The sequence below is a fragment of the Oryctolagus cuniculus genome, chromosome 1 (assembly GCF_964237555.1).
Source record: "Oryctolagus cuniculus chromosome 1, mOryCun1.1, whole genome shotgun sequence".
Classification (NCBI taxonomy): Eukaryota; Metazoa; Chordata; class Mammalia; order Lagomorpha; family Leporidae; genus Oryctolagus; species Oryctolagus cuniculus.
Genome location: NC_091432.1, coordinates 47,648,293 through 47,670,505, shown reverse-complemented (window position 1 = coordinate 47,670,505; position 22,213 = coordinate 47,648,293). Strand labels below are relative to the sequence as shown.

The following is a 22,213-nucleotide window of genomic DNA, read 5'->3' as shown; positions in this document are numbered from 1 at the left end:
GCTGAGTCCCTGAGTGACCAAGCGAGGTCCTCTGGACAAAGGAGCCATCCAGAGGCAGAGAGCCCGGATGAAATACTTTGCACGGCTGCCTTCTCCCCATGGGGCCTTGGGCCAGTGTCCTAAGCTCTTTGAGCCTTGATTCCCCCTCTGTAAGGTGGGAAGAAGGAGAACTGCAGGACTCTGGGGAAGACAGCAGAATGAGTGACCAGGACAGAGACTGTGAAGCGCCTTCCTTCCTCCCCTCGGCTGGCCTGGCTCAGAGCCCCGTTCCCTGTCTCTCTCCAAGTCACACGACACAGGAGATGCTCCTGCTCTTTGTGCCAGGCAGTGCCACCAGCTACAAAGGTCTGTTTCCTATTTCCCGGGGCTCTGTTCCGGTTCCCCGAGCTAATGAGAACAGTGCAGGATCGAGTCGCTTGAGGGTAAGAGGGGCTTCCCTAGCAGAAGCGCCTCGTCTCTCCTCTGGAGAGCTCCAGGCTGTTTCTAGGTCCCCTGAGTCAGATCCAGAGCCCTAGGGAAGGGTGGTAAAAGAATTGCAAACCCAGCTGTGCAGAAGCCCCCTTGCTCTCACCCAGGAAATCGCTCCGCCTGCAGCCACGCTCACTCCTGCTTCTCCGCTTTGCTCTCCCCTGCTCCTCTCCTTCAACTTTCAGGCTGAGAAGGGGCAGGGGACAGGCAGCCCGTGAAGAGAAGGATGGATGGCAGGCAAGGCACTATGCATCCAGCTCTTTCCTGTGCCCTTGCATTTGGAAGGGAGATGAGAAGGAGTGACCAAGGGGGAGAAAAAGAAGGAAGGGAGGAGTGAGTAGAAAGGAGTGAAAGGTGGGAAGGGTAATTGTGGGAGACTCAGCCCCAGGGTCAGTTCCAGGATTCAGGTCACCCTGGATTATGCTCTAAAGACTGGATTATGCATAACCCCAGGCTCAACAGACTCCTCTTTGCAAACCCTTGGAACTTGCCTCCTCCACGCAACCTTCCCTGATTGATTCTGCTCCGTTCCCCCTAGCCTTGCCTCTCTGAGCTTGAGGGGTTACACTTCCCATGATGCCATGGGGCAGAGGCCAGAAGTCTATGACTCCCTGGCAGTAAGCTCTGTCTACACTTATCATCTGCAGCCTTTTTTTTTTTTTTTTGACTACCTTTATCAGCACCAGAGAGTGGTCTGGCACACATTTAACACAATTATTGCAAACCTGGTTTGTCTCCAACCATGAGCCACAACCTGTTATAATCTTATGTCCTGTTACAGCAGGCTCATGCTGCATCTGTGCGGATTCACAGCTGACTAAGGCCCAGCCCCTGTCCCCCACAGGCTTCCAGTCCAGTGAGCAGAGTCAGGAGCATGTGAAATGTCCAGGGGGACTGCCTTATGGGTGTACCTGGGAGGCTGGGAGGCTGCAGGGAGCTGCCCTGAGACCTGAGGGGTGCAGGGGTTCACCAGGCTGGGGTGGTTTGGGGGCTGCATTCCAGGCAGGAACATGCAGGAGCAAAGGCAGACAGTGGTGCAAGGCTGTAGTGTTCTGGGAGGAGGGCGCACCTTGGTGTGGCTGCAGGGAGGGCAGGAGAGGGGCCCTTGTCCCACGGTGGAGAGCCGTGGGCCTTGGACTGGGACAATGATTGTAATTCCTTGGCCATTTTTTCTAAAGGGGAGTAAGACAGGTACTGCCATCCTTGTTGGCATTTAGAAGTGTGCTCACACGTGTGTGTGTGTGTGTGTTGGTTGGGGGGGGCAACAACATGGATGCATCTCAAACTGTATAGGACGCAAAGGGTCCTATACAGATGATTTCATCCCTATAAAAGTCAAGAGCAGACAAAGCAGGCAGGCATTTGGCACAGCTGCTGGGGCACTACCCAGGATATGCCTGTACCCCATATTGGAGTGCCTGGGTTTGAGTTCTGGCTCAGTTTCCAAGTTTTGCTCCCTGACACACACTCTGGGAAAGCAGCAGGCAATGGCTCAGGTACTCAGGACCCTGCCACCTACAGGGAAGACCTGGATTTGTCCTGGCCTCTTGACATCAGCCTGGCCCAATGTTGGCTGTTGTGGGCATCTGGCAAGTGAACCAATGGATGGAAGCTCTCTGTCTCTCTGCCTTTCAAATAAATAAGAACAGAAACTAAGGCAAAGCTCATCTACACCGAAAGAAATGGGAACAACCATGACCTATGCACTTGCAAGGGGTGACGTCAATGTTCCGTGTCTTGATCTCAGTGACAGTTAGAGGAATTCATCCAATTGGAATCTTAATGGCTATACATTTGACTACTTGTAAAGTACACCTTAAATATGCGTGTGAACATTTTGGTTGTTACAATGACTGAAGGGTGCTGCTGAAAAAATATATGGGGCATGGGGCCAAGGATGCTTTCCTAACAAGAACTCTGCCCCCAAAACACCAGGAAGAGTCCCTCCCGAGATTCCATTGTAGGGCATCCGGAGCCACGGCATAGCTGAACAAGCAGAGAGAATTGGTTACCTTGGTGCTTAAGGGAGATAGGGCTTTGGTGGTGATGGCAATCCACGGGGTCCAAGTGTCTACGGTTGGTGACGTGGAGCAGAAGACGGACATGTAGTCTTCATGGCTACTACTGGGCCTTGTATTTGGCCAACTGTAGCCCACTGGCCTGAAGCTGCCCAGGCAGAGGCAGGGGCCCCAGAAGGTTCCCCTAGGGCATCCTAGACACCACAGGGGTTGGGAGTAGGCCAGTGGAGGAAGTAGCAGACACAGCAGGTGTTAGAGGGACAAAGCAAGGCCCTACGCCCTGCTGGTCCTCCAGTAAGCACCAGGGATGCTAACCGTGGTCAGCTTCCTCTGAGCGCAGCCTCAGTGAGGTGGGCTTCCCTCAAGTTTGGAGTCAATGAAAGGAGGGTAGCTACTGCTGCACAAAATGATTTCCTGACATCCCAGGCTAAAGAGGAACACAGCAGACTTACACTAAAATGCTCACCTGACCCCTTCCTGCAGGTGCTCACCTGACCTCCACCTCCGCAGGTGCCTCTCTTGTGTCACCATAGCCCTCTGCTCTGGCAGCACCAGCTGTGTTCTGCTGCTGCCTAAGTCTGAATTCTGGCTTTGGCCCGTATTTGCTGTGTGTTCCTGGCAAGTGGCTTGGGCTCTCTGTGCCTCCCCTGCAAGCTGAGCATCAAATCATTCTTCACTGAACTGCTATGAAGACCGAGTCACGTGGTACGAGTCAGCGCTCTCACGCTCAGGGTGCACATCTGTCTGAACCACTGCTGCCAAGGTACTTGTCCGGCATCCACACGAGGCATAAGCCCTTCGCCAGCAGGGTCCTCGCGTGAATTGCTGAGGTCCTGCGTCCACCACGAGGCCCACAGCAGTAAATACTTGCACGCATGAATGAATTCCGCCCACGAAGATCTCTCCTGAGAGCTTTCTCTTTCCACCCACCATGCCTCTAAATCACCAGGGTTCTTCAGGAACGGAGCCTGGGCTCATTTGCATTCTCTTCTCTCTTCCCTCCTCTCTCTTACCTACAAGGCCGTGCAGAACCCACACAAAATTTACTTCTCTAAATCAGTGGCTTTTTCCTGGTCCCTTCACTCCTAAAGACGTCACTTGGAGGTCTTCTTCATGTGAGCTGGGCCTACAAAAATCCTTTAACAAAGCAGCCCACAGCTCCTCAAAAAAGGCAAACACAGAATCACCATAGGACCAGGCAACTGCACTGGTAGGCAGACACCCAAAAGAATCAGAGATCTTTGCATGGTGCTGTGAGGCTGGCCTCCTTGCCCATGAGGTCCCTCTTCTCCATCTTCTCCATCCTCTTCCTGCCACGGGATCTGAGGCCACAGCACTTGCATCATGACATCAGCCGGCTTCTGCCCACAGTCGACACTTTTCCCTCCCTCACCACCAGTAGTCCTGCCATTTCCTCTCGGGGATGCTGCTTAACGTACATACCTTCAGACTGTGATTAGAAAAGCTGTGTGCTCTGAGATGTTCATGGGGGACCGTGTCCAGCAACAAAGAAATGGTTAAAGTACGGGGATGCCGTTGAGGGTAAGAAGACGGGGTGGCATATATAGGCCATGACAAAATGTGAAGTGAACACAGCAGGATGTAAATGCACTGGTCGCAACTTCACGAGACACAGAGCTATAGAACCACAGAGTGCAACATAAGAGATGATGGTGAACGTGATGTCTAGGATGCGGTATTTGTTGCAGCTTTACAATTGTCGCCTGTTTTTTAAGGGCTGGCCAAAACCCGCAAGCAGGTGATGGGATAGGTGCACTGTCAGCACTGCCTTCAAGGGTGACTCCTGGTGCCACAGACGGCCTCCACGGAAGCCACAAATGCCCCTCTTCCCGAGAGACAGATAGAGGGGGAAGGGCACCTCATGTCGAGTCTCTAGACTGGCGGCGTCTCTAATGACTGCCATCCACCACCTCCTCACAGAGAGGAAGGGCAATTTAGACGCTTTGTTTTACCATCACAGTACCCAGATTTGGCTACGAATGGTGCATCCCCTGTATTGGCCTGAGGTTAGGAATTCCTAACAAGATGTCTGCCCCCTTACATTTATGCAAACTGGCTTTTCTGCATCCACTGGAGAGGGTGCCCTCTCAATCCAGCACGCCACACTCCAGGTCTGGGAACCTGAGTCCTGGTTACTTCAGGGGTGTCAAGGGAAGGAGGGTGCCTTTTGCTCTAGGTGCTTAGAAGGAAAGTCTTTCTTCAGCCTGCGAATCTAATGTCAGACACTAGTGGTCAAGGTCCCCATCTCCCCAGATACAGAAACGATGGCGATGACGAGGAATGGGGGGAGGGCGGATCTTATCCCACATCCTAGCTGAAGGCAACGAAGGGCTTCTTGGTGATAATGTTGTTCAAAAACTAAAAGCATTTTAATCTTTCTACCTGCCTTGGGATGACAGACCTGCAGTTTATTTTTTTTTTTTTAAATATTATTTTTTTGACAGGCAGAGTGAATAGTGAGAGAGAAAGACAGAGAGAAAGGTCTTCCTTTTGCCTTTGGTTCACCCTCCAATGGCCGCCACGGCTGGCACGCTGCGGCCGGCGCACTGTGCTGATCCGAAGGCAGGAGCCAGGTACTTATCCTGGTCTCCCATGGGGTGCAGGGCCCAAGCACTTAGGCCATCCTCCACTGCACTCCCGGGCCACAGCAGAGAGCTGGCCTGGAAGAGGGGCAACCGGTTAAGAATCCGGCGCCCCGACCTGGACTAGAACACAGTGTGCTGGCGCCGCTAGGTGGAGGATTAGTCTATTGAGCCGCGGCGCCAGCCCGGAGACCTGCAGTTTAGATGGCATTTGGACCAGGGGCTCATTTTGGACTGAGACTGTATGTCAACTTGCCCCTCATGAAGCCCAGCCTAATATCTGGCTCCCTCTGCTGGTGGGAATGTCCCATCTCCTCTGGGGCAGGACCACCTGCCTGCCTGCCTCATATCCCTCAGGACATGGGAGGAGTGCCACAGGGAATTACACCCTGACACCACCACCATCTTGCAGGCAGACAAAAATGTGGTCCCCTGGGTATCACAGGCCACAAGAGTCTAGTGCTTCAGGGGACCCAGAAACCCAAGCCCTAGCTCTCAGACACAGGGGAAACTGAGTTCAGGAAACAGGAAGAATCTTGTCCCATGTCACCAAATCATGAGTAATTAGGACATAGACACTTGATTCCCACTGGAAAAAGCACTGATATATTGCCTGTTAGGTCACACATATTGGCTGATAGGTCAGTTACAGTTTTGGCAAAGGGTGCCATGTATTTTGAAACATCCACATGGCTGCTGGGTCCACTATAACTCAGGCAAAAGCTTTACATGAGTAGCTACATTCTGGAGTTTTTCTATTCCCTCTGCTGGATCTATTTCAACAATTAATTAGGTGCCTGAAGAACTGATACTTCTATAAATATTTATCTATTCTTCCCCCCACTGCCCACTTTGCCTTTTTGGGAATCTGTGGCTTTACTGGAAGTTGATAATGCCTTGTCCTACAAATATGGGTCTCTGTGCTGGGGAGGGTTGCTTTAAAACGTCTATGAGGAAAATGGCTGAGGACATAAGAGTTAAGGGGACACTTTGCAAGGGCCCCAGAAGGTTGTGCATTTGTACTGGGAGATTAAAAAAGACCAAAAATGTTGCCATTTTAATTATCTTATGCTCATTGCAGGTACGTTCTACTAATCTCAGTCAATAGCAGTGTTTATAACATCAAGCCATACTGAATAAATTATGCAGATTTGACTCAAATTTTCATACTCGAAGCAACACATTCAAGTCATCTGAGCTTTATCATTTTGATCATACTACAGCTCACTATGCCATTCCTACACTATACTACCTTCATTTATTGGCTCATCTAAGCCCCAGACAACAAGGCCTATACTTAAATGGCCATTCCTGCTATTCATTCATTCAACAACTACTTAGTTGATCCACTGAGGAGAATCAGGCTTGGTTTGCAAGGCACAAAGAAAATAAGAGCACTTCAAAAAGTTCATGAAAAATGGATTTCAAAGCTAAGTTTACATTGGTACAAAAACAAATTTAAAGGCAAAGAAATCTCTTGTCCACTAGTTCACTCCTGAAATGCCTGCAATAGTTGGGGTTGGGCCAGGTCAAAGCTAGGAGCCAGGAACTCAATTCAGTCTCCTACTTGGATGGTGTGGATTCAATTACTGGACCTGCTGCCTCTCAGGGTGCACATTAGCAGGAAGCTCGACTTGGAAGCAGGGTTGAGACCAGAACCCAGGCCCTGCAATATGGGCTGTGGATGTCTTAAGTGCAGCACCGAACACCTAGCCATTGTGCAAAACACTTTTGAAATTTGTGCAAATGTGGGTTTTCAAAGAGATTAAAACATTTCTTAAAAATTATGCATAGATTGCAAAATTGTTTTACAACAAAATAAATTTTTCTTCTAATTCCATGTTTTTATGAACTTCAAAGAGAATAGGACTCAGACTCTCGAACTCATTAACACCACACAATTTGTCATTCCTTAGGCTACAAGCACTACAAGATTCCTGTTCTCCCGTACTGGCACACTTGGGGCTCGGCTCGCTGAAAACACGAAGCTATTCTTACCCCAGGGCCTTTGCATTTATGGTCTCTTCTTCTCAGACTGTGATTCCCTCCTCATTTTATTCAGGTATTTGTTCAAATATTCCCTCCTCAAAGATGATCCTATTTAAAATTTTAAAAATGTATTTTTCACTTTGAAAGAAAGAGAGATGAGAAAGACAGAGACAGACACACACACAGCAAGAGAGAGAGGAGGGGAGGAGGGGGGAAGGGAGAGAGGGAGAGGGGGAGGGGGAGGGGAAGAATATGAGAATAAGAGTTAAGGGGACACTTTGGAATGGCCCCAGAAGGCTGTGCATTTGTACTGGGAGAAGAAAAAAGACCAAAAATGTTGACATTTTAATTATTTTATACTCACTGCAGGTACGTTCTACTAATCTCAGTCACTCCCCAAATGCCTGAAACACCTGAGGCTGAGCCAGGAGCCAGGGACTCGACTCAGGTCACCCACAAAAGCGACAGGGATTCAAGTACCTGAGTATCACCTGCTGCTCCCAGGGTGCACATTAGCAGGAATCAGAAGTGGAGCCGAGACTCGACCCCTGGCACTCTGAGGTGGGACGCAGGTGTTTTACCTGCTGTACCAAATGCCCGCCCTGACAATGCTATTTAAAGGCAAGTGTCCTCCTCCACCCTTTCCTAGTCATGCCCATCCTGCTTTACCTTTCTGCAGAGCACGGCTCACCACCTGGAATATGTTCTCTTGGCTTGCGTTTCAGAGGCTGGGCAGGAGGTTGTCTTTCCCAGCATTGCATCCCTAGAGCTTAGAGCAAGCTGGCATGTGAGAGACAGACATTTATACATATTTGGAGAATGAATGAATGAATGGGCTCTTGACAGCTTGGGGTGCTCGGCGAGCCAGCTTCGCAGGAACGATCATTATGGTTCCCTGGCGGATTCAGGGCTTCCCTCCCACTCCTCCCCTCTGGCCCCCTGCTGGGCTTTCTCTGGGAAAGGCATGCTCAGCCAGTCAGCCTCAGAACCTTGCCATCGCCTTTCCTCCCTCCCTCCAGCACCGATATCTAATCAGCTGTCAATTTTGATGATACTCAGGCTTTTTGCTACCCCTTCTTATAAGCGCCCCTACTCCAGAACCTTATTATCTCTCACCTGGACCCCTGTCACGGTTTTAGACTGGGGCTCCCTGCCAGCAGGCTCTCTCCTTCTGTGTGTTCTCCATGGGGCAGCCACAGTGAGTTTCCCAATGGCAGCTTTGTTCATGCCTTCCCTTACTCAAATACTAAAGATCGACTCGTTAGCTCTGGACTCAAGGCTCCCAGCAACCACCTCTACCCTCCTAGCCAGTGTTCCTGCTCATCCTTTTTGGCTGCGGTTGGAATGACGCGCTTTCCAGTTTCTGTATACATCCTAGAAGTCCTCACTGCCCATCTGTCTGCTCAAGCCATTTCCATTCCTTGAAACACTCCTCCTTCCTTCCAGTGCACACATCTTTCAGACCTAGCTCCAGTGTACCTACCGTCTCCAAGGCACCACTCCCGATCCTCCATGAGAATCAAATCCTCCTGGCTCAACTCCTTCCAAGGGGTCATCTGCCTGTCTTTTAGGGTGAGCCTCGAGAAAGGACAGGCAATACGATGTTGAGGAAAGAGTTCAGAATCTGGACTCAGACCTTCTTAGCTGGAAGCCCATCCCTCTGATTCTGATACCCTTAAGGTATGCACCCTGAGATAAAGTCTCAGCCTCAACTTCCCCATCTGAAAAATGGGGTTGTAATACTATTGATAGCATGGGGGTGTTAAGAAGAATAAGTGACAGAGTGTAAGAAAAGCTTTGATACCACATAAAGATTAATTATTCAATCAATCATGCCAAGGTGCCAAAAAACTTAAAAACAAAAGTGCTGCTCCTTCCAGGGAGGTCTGCCGGGTGTCTCAGGCAGTCTGGGCAGTAAGTCCAGGAATAGGTCAGTGGGGGAGGGACTTGTTTGAGGGAGGAGGACTTTGAGGTCCTAAAATTGCACATTCTTGGGTGATCTGAAGAAGGGAAGAAGTGCAGGCCATAGGCATCAAGCTAGGGCCCTAATGGTATTAACAGCCACCAATCCCCGAGCTTTCTCTAGGCCATGGTCAGGCACTGTAAAAACACTCTCCATGCATCATCTCCTTGAGTCAGAAATTACTGCCTCACAGAGTGGGACAGGAAAACTGGGCGCACACCAGTTAGATAAAAAAGGGCTTCCCTGCATGGCAGAGACCCAGGGCCCAGCACTCACTATGAAGTCAGTGGAAATGGCGCTTCCTGGAGCAGAGTCCTGCAGGGACGCACGGGCTAGGGTGTCAGCAGCGGCTGCTGGGGGCTTGGCATGTGGTCACCAAGTCTCTGCTCCATGCTCTGCTGCTTTCCCCACTCAAGGGAGAAGTTCTTGAGACAAGCACCCCAGACCCTCACCGACGGAACACTGCCCTCCGGGCCAGCGATCCCAAGCAGCATCCAGCTCTGCTCCAACTCTGGCAACACAGTTGCCAGGGCCACGTCTCTGCACCAGGCATGGGGCTGAGCTCTGAGGGCTCGCAGCTGCCCCGGAGGCATCACCTGCAACCCCAGCTTCCCCCGGCAGCTTTGTCAGCAATACCCAGAGGCTACACTTAACAGATACCAAGAGGAAGAAGTGGCCGGCCAACAAGGACTTGGGGACATCCAGACTGGCGTGACGAAAGGGGTCTGGTTCAGTTAGAAAGACTGGGCCCTTGAGGAGGAGGGGAGAGTGACCAGGAGGGCATCAGGCAGATGAAGAGGGTGAATCTTTGGATGCCACATCATCTGGTCTCAGTGAGGACACTCCAGCTCAATGGCTCCTGGGAAAAATCTCATCTCTGGTCCAGGATTGCCTCACTCTCTCAATCTAAGTCCCAAACCTGGAGTGGCTGCACCTAAGACGGTTCTTCTTTGAGGCTGAATGAGGCAAATCAAAGGCCTTTTTTTAAAAAAAAAAAAAAAAAAAAGAGAGAGAGAGGGAGAGAAAAGCAAATGAATGGCACCTGGCTCCAGGTGGGGGCAGGGCTGGAATTACACTGTGGTAAATTCTGGGCTTGTGGGGTTTCAATGGGGATCAGATCTAACTGTAGACCTGTGCGCGCGGGAGGGGGGGGGGGGCTGTGAGTATGAAAGCCAGCGACCACAATGCAGGCTTTGTGACTAATTCTCCTGTGACCTTGGTTAAGCCACCTCATCTGGCCTCAGTTTCTCTATATGTGAAATAAAGGGACGAAATGGGTTCCTGAGGTTTTTAAGGTCCTGGGCCCTCTCAGCCACGTGATCCTGGAAAAACGTAAGCCCCCCAAGGCTCCTGGGCATTCTCCCGGGTTTTGCAGGAGCCTGGGCCTTCCCCAGGAAAAAAAGCGGCATGCTGGGGGAGGGGGACGCACAGGGCTTTTATTTTGGGAGTGGGTGGGATGCGAGTGGCCAAAGCTAAAGGGTTGGGGGAGGCGAAGCAATGGTGGTGGCGGCGGCGGGGGAGCTGCGGCTTGGGGAGGCCAGCAGGCTAGCGATTTCTAGGTCCCCCCTCCCCATCCCGGGGTTCAGACTCGAGAGGCGATGCAGCCCAGAGCCGCGCACTACCCAGGGCCGCAGAGGCTCGGACCCTGGACCGTCACGCTAGTCCCTCCCTGGAACAGCGCAAGAGCTTCGTGGGGAGTGGCTGCCGCTCCCTCCGGGCTTCCAGGGGCCGGGCCACCTCTCCAGCGTGGGGGGCCCCTCCCCCAGTCCGGGGGCGCCGGGAACCCCGTGGGGGCGTGGCGGGGGCGGACGCCGGCTCCAAGCCCCGGAGGGCTGGAGGAGGTCTCAGCTGCCAGGCTACCCTAGGAGGATCCCGCGCCCCCCGCCTTCGGGCGCCCCACACAAAGGCGCCGACGGAGGCGCAGCACTTACCGGCCAGAGCGGGCTCCGGGCGCCGGCGAGCTGGCGGGCGAGCTGGCGGGCAGGCTGGCGGGAGGATGTGCGCGCGCGGGTGCTTGTGTGTCTGCGTGTGTGTGTGTGTGTGTGTCCTTGTGTGTGCGCGAGAGTGTGTGTGTGTGAGAGAGACAGGGGCCGAGCTCTGTGCGTCTGCGTGTGCGGGGGCGTCCGTCCGTCTGTCCGTCCCGCGCTCCGTGCGCGCTCCCTCGCCCGTCCGCCCCACCAAATGCGCTTCAGCTGCGGAGTCGCTGGCGCAGCCGCGGGGTCGGTTCCGCACCCCCCAGCCCCGGCTCCGCCCCGCCTCCGGGCGGGCTTGCGCCGCTCCCCGGGAATTGCGCAGGGCCGGCGGGGCTGGGGGCGGGGAGCTCCAGCAGCGCCTGGGGGGCAAGGGGAGCCGGATCACCGACCCTAACCCCTGAATTCGTCTCAGCCCCACCTCCACCCCCGCAACTCTGTGCGGAGTCCTCGCAGGCGCCGCCCCCACGCCAAGGTTGCCTGGACCGGGAGGGCGGGGGCATGGGAGCACCGCATCCATTTCATTCATGATTTTCTCCTCCCTGGAGCCCCGGGTCGGGGCTGTGCGGCTACGGCAACAGCCAGAGGGATCCCCGCCTGGCCGTGCGCACCCAACCTGGAGGGGGACAGACTGGCAGACAGACTGGGGTAAGGGCCAGTGAGACAAAGGGTCAGAACGGGGGTGTGGGGGGGGGCGGTGTGCGGAGGGGTGCTGTGACATTCCCTGCACCATGCCCACAGCTGCGCACGCCGAGCGGGTCGGACACCGGGGCGCACGCAGTGCGGGGCATCCAAGACCCGTTCCGGGGCTCGGAGAAGGCGAATTTCCGCATTTCTCCCTGTCCAGTCCCTGGGGAGTGAGAGCGAGGCGGCTACCTCGCTCCCTCCACGGACTCTCGCCTTCCTGACGTGCGTCACGAGGAGGGGCGGGGCGCGCACCTGCCCTGGCTTTCTCCTGGGCACCAAGGGCTGGCAGGTGCAGGGAGCTGCCTATGCACCCCCCAATTCAACATTGCTCCCACTGGCACCCCGCTGGCTCGAGGTTCCCAAGACTCCTTCTCTACGGGGGCTCCTTGGGGCTTTGAGCAGCACACAGAGAGGGACCCTAAGCTCCATTTTTACAGCGGGACATGCAGGCAAGCCCCCGCCACGGCTGCCACCCTGGTTCCAGCCACTGGCCTCCTTAGCCTGGATTTCCTCAATGGCCTCTTTACTGGTCTCCCAGCGGCCACCCTCGGCCCCCTGCAGTTGGGTCTTCACACAGCAGTCAGAGCGATCCTTTCAAAACAAGTCCGATGGTGTTTTTTCCTTCTCTGGAAATCCTGCAATGGCTTTCCATTTCATCCAAGTGGGAGCTGAGCCTCTACAATGACCTGCGAGGCTCTGCATGAGCTGGCTTCCTTTTAGCTCTCAAACCTCACTTCCTATCACTCTGTCACTTCCCGGAGCTCTGGCCATCCTGGCATTTTTAATATATCACCAACACCAACATGGCACCACCCTGTGGTCTCAGGACCTTTGCACCATTAGTGTCTGCCCAGAAACTCTTTCGCCAGATAGTCTCATGGCTGGCTCCTTTACTGCTTCAAAATGTGTCTCTCAAAAGGAGATCTTCTGTGGCCATCTGATTTCTACTTAGAATTGCTGGCCTGTGGGTTGGTGTTTGGTACAATGGTAAAGGCTACACTTAGGAAGCCTGCACACCGTATCAGAGTGCTTGCCTCAGCTTCTGATCCAGTTCCAGGCTGAAGCCAGGAGTCTGGACCTCAATCCAGGTATCCTACCTGAGTGGCAAGGACCCAAGTACTTGAGCTTCCTAGGGTATGCATAAGCAGGAAGCTGGATCAGAAGTGGAGGAGCTGGGATTCGATCCAGGGGCTCTGATACAGGATGTGGGCTTGCCAAGGGGTGACTTAACCAGGGCAGTGCCAAACACCTACCCTGCCTTGTCTGCTTTTTAAGGTCTAAGGCAAATACCACTTCCTTTTCCATGTGAGGTAGTACAGAGACTGTCTCACTAATCAACATGACCTGACTGTATACGCTTCTCCAGCTCCAGACCAATCTGGAGTAAGGGACATCAGACCCTAACAGCAAAAGACCTCCTACTATCCGCAAGGGACTTTTCCAGCCTGTGCACAGGCCTAGAACAGCCCAGTACAACCATGATGACCTTCCTGGGGAGGCGCTGGAGAGCACCACCACCCATCGTGTTGAGCTTGCTGTGTGCAGAGAAAGCAACTGCACCTGGCCTGGTGCAAACCCAGTGTCCTGGGCAGAGAGGATGAGTCGGAGACAGAGAGGGCACAGCCACACTTCCCCAACCAGAAAAAAGCCCTGTTCTGCTCCCCTGGGGGAGTCAGTTGGTGGAACCTCTTCCCTTTGTGCTGTGTCCCTTGCATCTGAGCAGAGGCCCCAGTAAACCTTGTGTAGGTTGTATGTTGGCCTCTAGGCATTTTCTGCTGCAAGGGAGTCAGAGAACCCGGGATCGGTAGCACAGGGAACAGCCTCCCCTGCTGTTCCCAGGACTCTGCCCTCACAACTTCCGTCTGCCGTGATGGAGCTGTTGCTTTCCTTGTCTTTCCTCCCAGGTGCGCCATGAACCCTTGGGAGAAGAGGCTGCGTGTCCTCTCTCCTCGGCCCAGCACAGAAGGTCCCTTCAGTGCCTTGTTTGTGGGTCAAGGGCATCTGATTAGCCTTTGTTTATCTGGGGAGGGGCCCAGCTCATCTTCCTGTTATGTTCAAAGGAGAGGGGTGGAGGACAAGAAGGAATCTAATGTGAGATAACCAGGCCGTACTGCGTGGCTGTGGGCAGTGTTGGTGGCCATGTCAGCCAGCGCTCCGGGACGCACACCTCTCTCTCTGTCATAGGCTGAGTTTCCCCACATGGCTTCAGTGTGACTATGGCAGCTGTACGGATGCTTCAGCGGGCCCTGCTTTGTGGGTTTTCAGTGTACTGCCCTGTTTAAGCTGCATGGCAACTGCAGGAAGTAGATACTTGACGCACTCATGTTCAGAAGAGGAACCAGAAAGAACAAGTGACTTCAAGTCCCTGAAGTTTTTCAAATTCAGTTCTAACCAACTCCAAAGGCCCAGCTCACTGAACAGGGATAGCCTGGAGGATTGATGGAGGTGAGAGGAAAAAGACAGAATTAGGGAACCCTCTGCAACGTCAACCTGACCCGGCATCTTGCTGTATCTATTGGGGAGCCACAGAGCCCTGGTACCCTTGCTGGGAAGGGACAGCCTCCATTGCCTGTGATGTCCTGGGGTGGTTGTTAGTTGTAGCCTTTGCTGCTAGCTGTGTGCTCAGGGCTCAAAGCCCAGCCCTAGGTGTGGGAGGTGGGTAATGATGCCGATCTCAAAGGGCTCAGGGGAGCTATGTTAATGTATCTAGATGTAGTAAGGGCTCAAGATATGATTTTCCCCCTTCGCTTCTTGTAGTGGGCTCCTGTAAGGTAGGGACACAACTGAACTGCTCTTCTCACCCCGTTTCTGGCCTGTCCACCCTCAAATTGAAGAGTTCCATCTTCCCACAGTCCTTTGAGCGTTACCCTGGGGTGCCGTTCAGGAAAGAAAGGTAACAGTTATTAAGGGCTTTGGGAATGAGCTGTTTGCGTGCTCCCCTGTTTTCTTTGCTTGTAGCTGCACAGGAACCTCAGGCAGGCAGGCAGTGCTGTGGTTAACAGTGAGGAAGCCGAGGCACAGAGAGCTCCCAGGGCTTTCCGTGGCCCCAGAGCGCCCTCCGGAATGGCACAGTGAGAGTCCACTGGCGCTGTTCCTGCCGTCAGCAGCCTTCTCCCCCAGCTCCTTCATCGTGGAAAGTAACCCCTCGTTTCCCTTCTGCGATGACGAACAAGGAGAGCTGTGTGAGCTGTGAGTGGCGATGAAGTAGCCGTCAGGCTGGGAGCACCAGGAGCCTCATGGAGTTACTGTTGTGACTCATTCGCCCTCTTCTGACGGAAGGAGGAAGAAGGCTTGGGCAAGGAGGAGGAAGGGGCGAGAAAGATGGTCTGAGAAGCCCTAGAGTGCCTTGCTGGCGGTTTCTGATGGACTCTTAGAGTCAATATTTCTTGCTTTTGGCCTCACTTGCAATTCACTGTCTTGGTAATGAAATGTTCTGCTTCAGTGAAAATCCACCCCCCCCCAAATTTTTATTTATTTACTTACTTATTTATAGCTCACCCCAATCCACATAGGATTTGAGGTAGCTTACCACAGGAGCAGAAACCATAAAACAATGTTAAAATATCAATACAGATAAGGAAACAGGACAAAGGAAAATGTAAATAAACTTAGAGAGAGGAGACTAAAGCTCAATAATTACAGCTGATTTTTATTGAGTTCTTCCTGTGTGCACAAGAATTTGTGAACATTATTTCATTTAATCCTTCAAAGAGCCCTGTGAGGTAGGCACTGTGGGCATCTTCATTTTGAGGTGCTGGAGTGAACTGGGATTCAGAGAGGTGAACTCAGAGGCCCAAGGTCATTGTACTTGGGAAGCAGTGGGGCCAAGTTCAGCTCCAGCTGCAGGTTGGAACTCACACCCTTGACTGATGCGCTGTCTTGGCTCTCCAAGGCACAGAGGGTCACCAACTTACAGACCACAGGGACCTCAGCAGTGCTGTGCTGGGGCCTCAGATTTGGTTTTGGCCATCTGGCATGCCAAAAAGGAAGGGGAACCAGGCAGTAACATCAACTTCACATTTTTACCTAAGTGTCACTTTTTTATTTTGACAGGCAGAGTTAGACAGTGAGAGAGAGAGAGACAGAGAGAAAGGTCTTCCTTCTGTTTGTTCACCCCCCAAATGGCCGCCATGGCCGGTGCACTGCACTGATCCGAAGGCAGGAGCCAGGTGCTTCTCCTGGTCTCCCATGCGGGTGCAGAGCCCAAGCACTTGGGCCATCCTCCACTGCACTCCTGGGCCACAGCAGAGAGCTGGACTGGAAGAGGAGCAACTGGGACAGAACCGGCACCCCGACCGGGACTAGAACCTGGGGTGCCAGTGCCGCAGGCAGAGGATTAGTCTAGTGAGCCACGGCGCCAGCCAATATATTCTATTTTAATGAATTTATGACCATTTAACATTTTTGATGAATAATTTACTATATTTACTGTTTAAATATTTGTCTTTCCCCACTAAAATACAGGATCCACACGGGTGGGCATCTTTATCTGTTTGGGTCATTGATATAATACAGGTATCTGGGACAGTGCCTGGTGCACAGTCTGTACTCAAAAAGCTTTTGTTGAATCCTGGAATGCTTATTTCAGAGGGAAAGAAACATGAGCCAATACATCTCAAATGGTAGAATAGGTCATTTTTTTAAAAATAAAACTCTTAATTTTTATTTTTCTAAATTTTTTAAATTTTTAATTTTTTAAGATTTTATTTATTTGAGAGGTAGAGTTACAAACAATGAGAGGGAGAGAGAGAGAGAGAAGTCTTCCTTCTGTTGGTTCACTTCCCAAATGGCTGCGATGGCTGGAGCTGTGCCAATCCAAAACCAGGAGCCAGGTACTTCTTCCTGGTCTCCCACACCAGTGCAGGGGTCGGTCCAAGCACTTGGGCCATCTTCTACTGCTTTCCCAGGCCACTGCAGAGAGCTGAATTGGAAGAGGAGCAGCCAGGACTAGAACTAGCGCCCATATGGGATGCTGGCACCGCAGGTGGAGGATTAACCTACTGCACCACAGCGCCAGCCCCTACTTTTTTTTTTTAAGATTTGTTTATTTATCTGAAAGGCAGAGTTACAGAGAGGTAGAGAGAGAAAGAGAGAGAGAGATCTTCTATCCGTTGGTTCACTCCCCAAATGGTTGAAACAGCCAGAGCTGAGCTGATCCGAAGCCAAGAGCCAGGTGCTTCTTCTGGGTCTCCCACATGGGTGCAGGGGCCCAAGGACTTGGACCATCTTCTACTTCTTTCCCAGACTATAGCAGAGAGCTGGATTGGAAGTGGAGCAGCCAGGACTTGAAGGAATGCCCATATGGGATGCTGGCACTGCAGGTGGCGGCTTTACCTGCTACGCCACAGCACGGGCCCCAGCCATTTTTTTTTTTTTTTTGCTAGCTTATTCTTTCTTTTTTTTTTTCCCTCTCCCCACTCACTTCTTTTTGTGTGTGTGTATGTGTGTGTGTTTGCTTGTTTGTTTGATGATATCACTGTTTTTAAGGCCAAGTTACAGGCATAGTTACAGACAGAGAAGTCTTTCATCCACTGGTTCACTCCCCAAATGGCCTCAATGGCCAGAGCTGGGCTGATCTGCAGCCAGGAGCCAGGAGCTTCTTCCAGGTCTCCCACACGGGTGCAGGGGCCCAAGGACTTGGGCCATCTTCCCCTGCTTTCCCAGGCCATAAACAGGAGCTGGATTGGAAGTGGAGTAGTGGGGACTGCAGGTGGAGGCTTAACCTACTGTGCCACAATGCTGCCCCTTCCTGCCACCCCCGCCCCCCAAAGATTTGTACATAGTTCTAGCACTGAGCCTTAAGAGCAAGTCTTCAGGAAGGTTTTCTGATGGTAGATCCTTAGTGTTTATGTGGCCAGTGACCTCAGTGTCATTGTTGAAGCAAATGGATAAATGAAATTCATGAACTCAATTTTGGTGGGATCGTTCAACAAAAGCTGAGTATATCTACCCACACCTAAAGTAGCAAAGGTCGTTCTTCCAGGGGCCTGGGAATGGTGCCCAAGGACTTGGGATTTGGAGAGGCTGCCAGGGTGATGGAGATGGGAAAATTAAAAGCAGAGCTTGTGTGTGTGGAAGAATTGATTTAAGGGGAGAGGGCACCCTGCTGTCGCTTAGAGCTCACCTTTGGAGTTGTATTTCCTGGCTGCGAGCCCTGAGAGTGAAAAACCAAGGACAAGAGCAAGGTTTCTCAGAGGAGAAGCTTAGCTGAGAATAAGTACCAGGGTATTCACAGTGGGTGTATGCGTGTGGTATGATCTTCCCACAGGGGCTGCCCAGAGTCGGCCATGCTTCTGGGAGCTGCAGACACCAGCCCCTCAGCTCACAGTGAAGGCCAAGGTCACCTGGCTGCTGCTGATTCCAGCAAGGAACACTGGCCCCAGGAGTTGTGAAAATCAGATCTTTGTCTCTCTCATGGTCATTTTTCTGGGCGCCTGCAAAACATATTCATTAAGCAAATACTTCACTGGGGGTCTTCTCTGAGTTCTCTTGTGCTCCAGAAGTCTTGTACACATTGGAGAACAAATCACCTCCCCTGTGCTCATGGAACTTATATTCTAGAGGGGATACCTTGACAATGAACCAGCTTAAAATAGCAAATATCAGGAGGAGGTCAGTGCAATGAAGAAAAAGAAAAGACGGGGGTGATAAAGATCGAAGGCAGAGAGCTGCCACTCTCCATGGGTGTTTGGAGGTCTCTCTGAGGAGAGCTTGTTTGAGCAGAGACTTGGGCTGCAGGAAGGACCCATGGATTCGGCACCAGGGAGGAGTTCCTGGGCAGAAGTTCTCTTCTAGGCTCAGGAGGGTAGCAGACAGAGATGAGGTGGCAGAGGAGCACAGAATCAGACTGCAGGAATTGGGGCCTTAGTCTAATGTGCTGGAAGCTTCCAGAGGTTTCTCAGTGGGGGGAGTGATGAGAACTGGACGTGAACTGCAGGTATCTGGAGGGCTGGGGCATCACAGAAGCCCTGAGAGCCCTGGGTCCCCTGCTTTGGAAGGGCCCCGAGAGGCCGTGGAGCCCAGTGCTTCCCAACTGGCCATGTCTCAGATGCACCTGGTGAAGGGGACTCTACAAACCCTGGGTTCGGAGCTTCCCACCCCTGGCTAATCTAATTCTGTGGGACTGCGTGAGGTTCCCCTGTCTCCTGCCCCACCCCACGATTCTGCTGATTGGCTGGGATTGGGAGTTTAGGCGGGTCCCCTCTCCTCTGCCCCACCCCAGGATTCTGCTGATTGTTTGGGGTTGGAGACACCCAGCCTGGCCATGGCTCACACTTTTGAAAGAGGATACAGAGACCCAGGAAGGAGGAAAGGTTAATGGCTGACAAATCTCCAGACCCTGGAGCAGTGCATGGGCAGAGTAAGCCTCAGAAGCACCCATTGGTTAACACAGGCAAAGGGGGAAGCTCACAGAGCAAGGGGAAGGCTGAAGAACCAGGCTTGGAGAGGTGGCGGTGGGGACGCTCCAGAGCGTGCAGGATTAGGAGCATCTTTGCGTCCTGGACAGGCATCTTTCTGGGCATGTGTGATCGTCTGGCATTTTTCCTGCCTTCCTGTCGCTCACAATTCAAAGTGGAGAAGAGCTTAGTTCTGGCTGTGGGCTAGGGCAGGGATTGTCAGTCCCATCAAAACTTCACCCGAGGCTTCATCCAAAAGGGAATCTGGGGGTGTCACTAAAAGAGCACCTGGAGACGAGCACATTCCGCATCGCCTGGCACCTCGGACGGCGGTAGATGTCAGCCCTCATTGCTGTGATCCTGGGAACCGTGCTTGTTTAATAAATTCTTACAGAGTTTCAGGTACAGTTTCAAGCGTGTTTCAAATATTAACCCACTCCATCCCTACTTGAAGGCTGTGAGGCAGGCACTGAGGTGGGTCCCGAGCCAGGAGGCCTGAGAAGGGAAATAGCAACTAATGTCTTCCTTCTGCTCTTACGGTCCCAAACCTCGTTAACAACCCTTGTCTCATTGCTCCTCACAGCGGCCCATAAGGACAAGCGTGCTTACAGGGAACGAAGTGTGAGAGCTGCCACATGTCAGACTCGCAGAGCTAGGGAGGCCTTCGATTCATCTATTCACTCACTCACTCATTCGTCAAGTAGCCCATGGCCCTCAGAGGTCAGGCAGTGAACTCGCTGGTGAACAAGCTATAGTTTCCTGTAGTTCACCCATGGCAGGACAGCGTGTGCTGACAGTGGGGCATGAGCCTGGGCCTCGCCATAAAGAGTTTGGCTTCCATTTTGAGGGTGAGATGTTAAGATTTACAATTTTAAGCTGGCAACTTTTTTTGAAAGGCAGAATTAGAGAGAGAGGGAGAGAGAGAGAGAGTGAGATTGATTGATTTTTCATCTGCTGGTTCACCCCTCAAATGGCCACAACAACTAGGGCTGGACCAGGCTGAAGCTGGCAACCAGGAGCCTCTTCTGGGTCTCCCACATAGGTGCAGGGGCCCAGGGACTCGGGCCATCCTCTGCTGCTTTCCCAGGTGCATTAGCAGGGAGCTGGATCAGAAGTGGAGCAGCCAGGACTCGAACCTGCACAGATATTAGATGCTGGCATTGTAGATGAACTTGCTAGGCCACAGTGCTGGCCCCTGGGAACTTGGTTTTCTGGAGGCAGCTCTGACTGCAGTATGATGATGGGCTGGTGGCAGCTGATGCGGTGACTCAGGAGAAACACACAATTGCCTGGCTCAGGGCTGTTGGAGATGGAAGGAAGTGAACCGAGTTGAGAGATGAGGAGTGGGATTGGAAGGATTTGCTTTACTAGATGAGGATGGAAGAGGAGGGAGTTTAGGACGAGGGCAAGTGTGTGCAGTGGGCAGCTGGGTAAGGGGTGAGGCATGTGCTGAGGGGAAGGCTGACGGAGCTGATGGCAAACTCAGTCTTGGACACGTGGAGTTTGGAGTTCCGGTGGGATGGGGACACAGAGGACACAGGGCTTTGCAGGACCTCTGCCTTCTCATCCCGTGATCTTCCCCCGTGCCTTGCTGATCGAAAATCTCCATCTGCCTCAAACCCAGACACTGTCAGAAAATAACTCCACAGATTCCCCACTTCACCCCCTCACCTTTCACATGAGGAAGCAGAAGCCAGAGAGTGGTGGTTTCTGGGAGGTCCCAAGGCAAGTGGGGTTAAGGGGTGGGGCTGAGCTGACACTGAAGGCGGGGCTTCCCAGAGGAACCATCCTCCCATCTCACAGAATCCTGGGCCAGAAGCCACAGAGATCAGAGGCTGAATCCAGACCTCAGAAGAGTTCTGTTTGCTGTGCAACTAATTAAAATTAGATTCCACTGTTAAAAAAATCTGGGTCTATCAAGTACAAGTCCATATTAAAAAACCACACAAAATCTGGCAACTTCAGGCTCACATCCCTATGTGACAGTGCCCAAATGAAGCTGGGTAGCAGATGTCTCCTGAGACAGGGCACATGGGGCCAGTGCTGTGGCGTAGCAGGTGAGGCCACCGCCTGCAGTGCTGGCATCCCATATGGGTGCTGATTCGAGTCCCGGCTGCTCCACTTCCGATCTGGCTCTCTACTGTGGCCTGGGAGGGCAGTGCACCTGTGTGGGAAGACTGGAGGAAGCTCCTGACTCCTGGTTTCGGATCAGCTCAGCTCTGGCTGTGGTGGCCATTTGGGGAGTGGGCCAGCAGATGGAAGACTTCTCTCTCTCTCTCTTTCTCTCTGCCTCGCTTCTCTGTAATTCTGACTTTCAAGTAAAAATAAATAAATATTTTTTTTTCATTTTTTTTTGACAGGCAGAGTGGACAGTGAGAGAGAGAGAGAGACAGAGAAAGGTCTTCCTTTTGCCGTTGGTTCACCCTCCAATGGCCGCCACAGCCGGCACACCACGCTGATCCGATGGCAGGAGCCAGGTACTTCTCCTGGTCTCCCATGGGGGGCAGGGCCCAAGGACTTGGGCCATCGTCCACTGCATTCCCTGGCCACAGCACAGAGCTGGCCTGGAAGAGGGGCAACCGGGACAGAATCCGGCGCCCTGACCAGGACTAGAACCCGGTGTGCCGGCGCCGCAAGGCAGAGGATTAGCCTAGTGAGCGGCGGCGCCGGCAAAATAAATAAATCTTAAAAAATAAAGAGACAGGGCACGTCCAGTTTGCTACAGCCTCATTCTTAGCCCGCTTACAGAGAGCAAGTGTTACTGTTGTTTATTGTTTTTCTTAAAAGAAGTCACTCTTTCTGGTAACACACCTAAACTCTCTCTCACCTGCTGACCCCAGCTTGCTTCAGTTCCCTGGCCTTGGAGCATTTAAGTCGCTACCCCATCTCTTCCTTTCCGAACCACACATTCCTCCTATGCCAAGTGCAGTACTTGAATAAGGGGATTCCAAGGTCTTTTCTAGTTCCTGCTTCCAGGGCTCTCCAGTGTGCACCTCAGAAATGAGCTGTGCTATCAACAATGCTTCACTGTTCTGCAGCTGGGCTTTGAGGGGTCGCTCTCCCTTGATCTTTTTGTCCTTGAATTATGATTTATCTTAGCCCTGGGAAGAAAATGCCC

The 22,213-nt window shown here is 52.5% G+C and overlaps 1 protein-coding gene across 2 annotated transcripts in view; it reads right to left on the bottom strand.

Annotated features, from left to right (window-relative positions):
* Window positions 1-11,422, bottom strand: part of PTPN5 (protein tyrosine phosphatase non-receptor type 5) — a 64,418-nt gene extending 52,996 nt beyond the window's left edge. Inside the window, exon 1 of one of the 2 annotated variants that reach the window (XM_070072575.1) lies at window positions 10,973-11,422. The gene's annotated coding sequence lies outside the window, so the exon portion shown is untranslated. The remainder of the gene's footprint in view (window positions 1-10,972) is intronic. The other variant, XM_070072573.1, reaches the window with a different exon arrangement.
* Window positions 11,423-22,213: the final 10,791 nt, after the last annotated feature.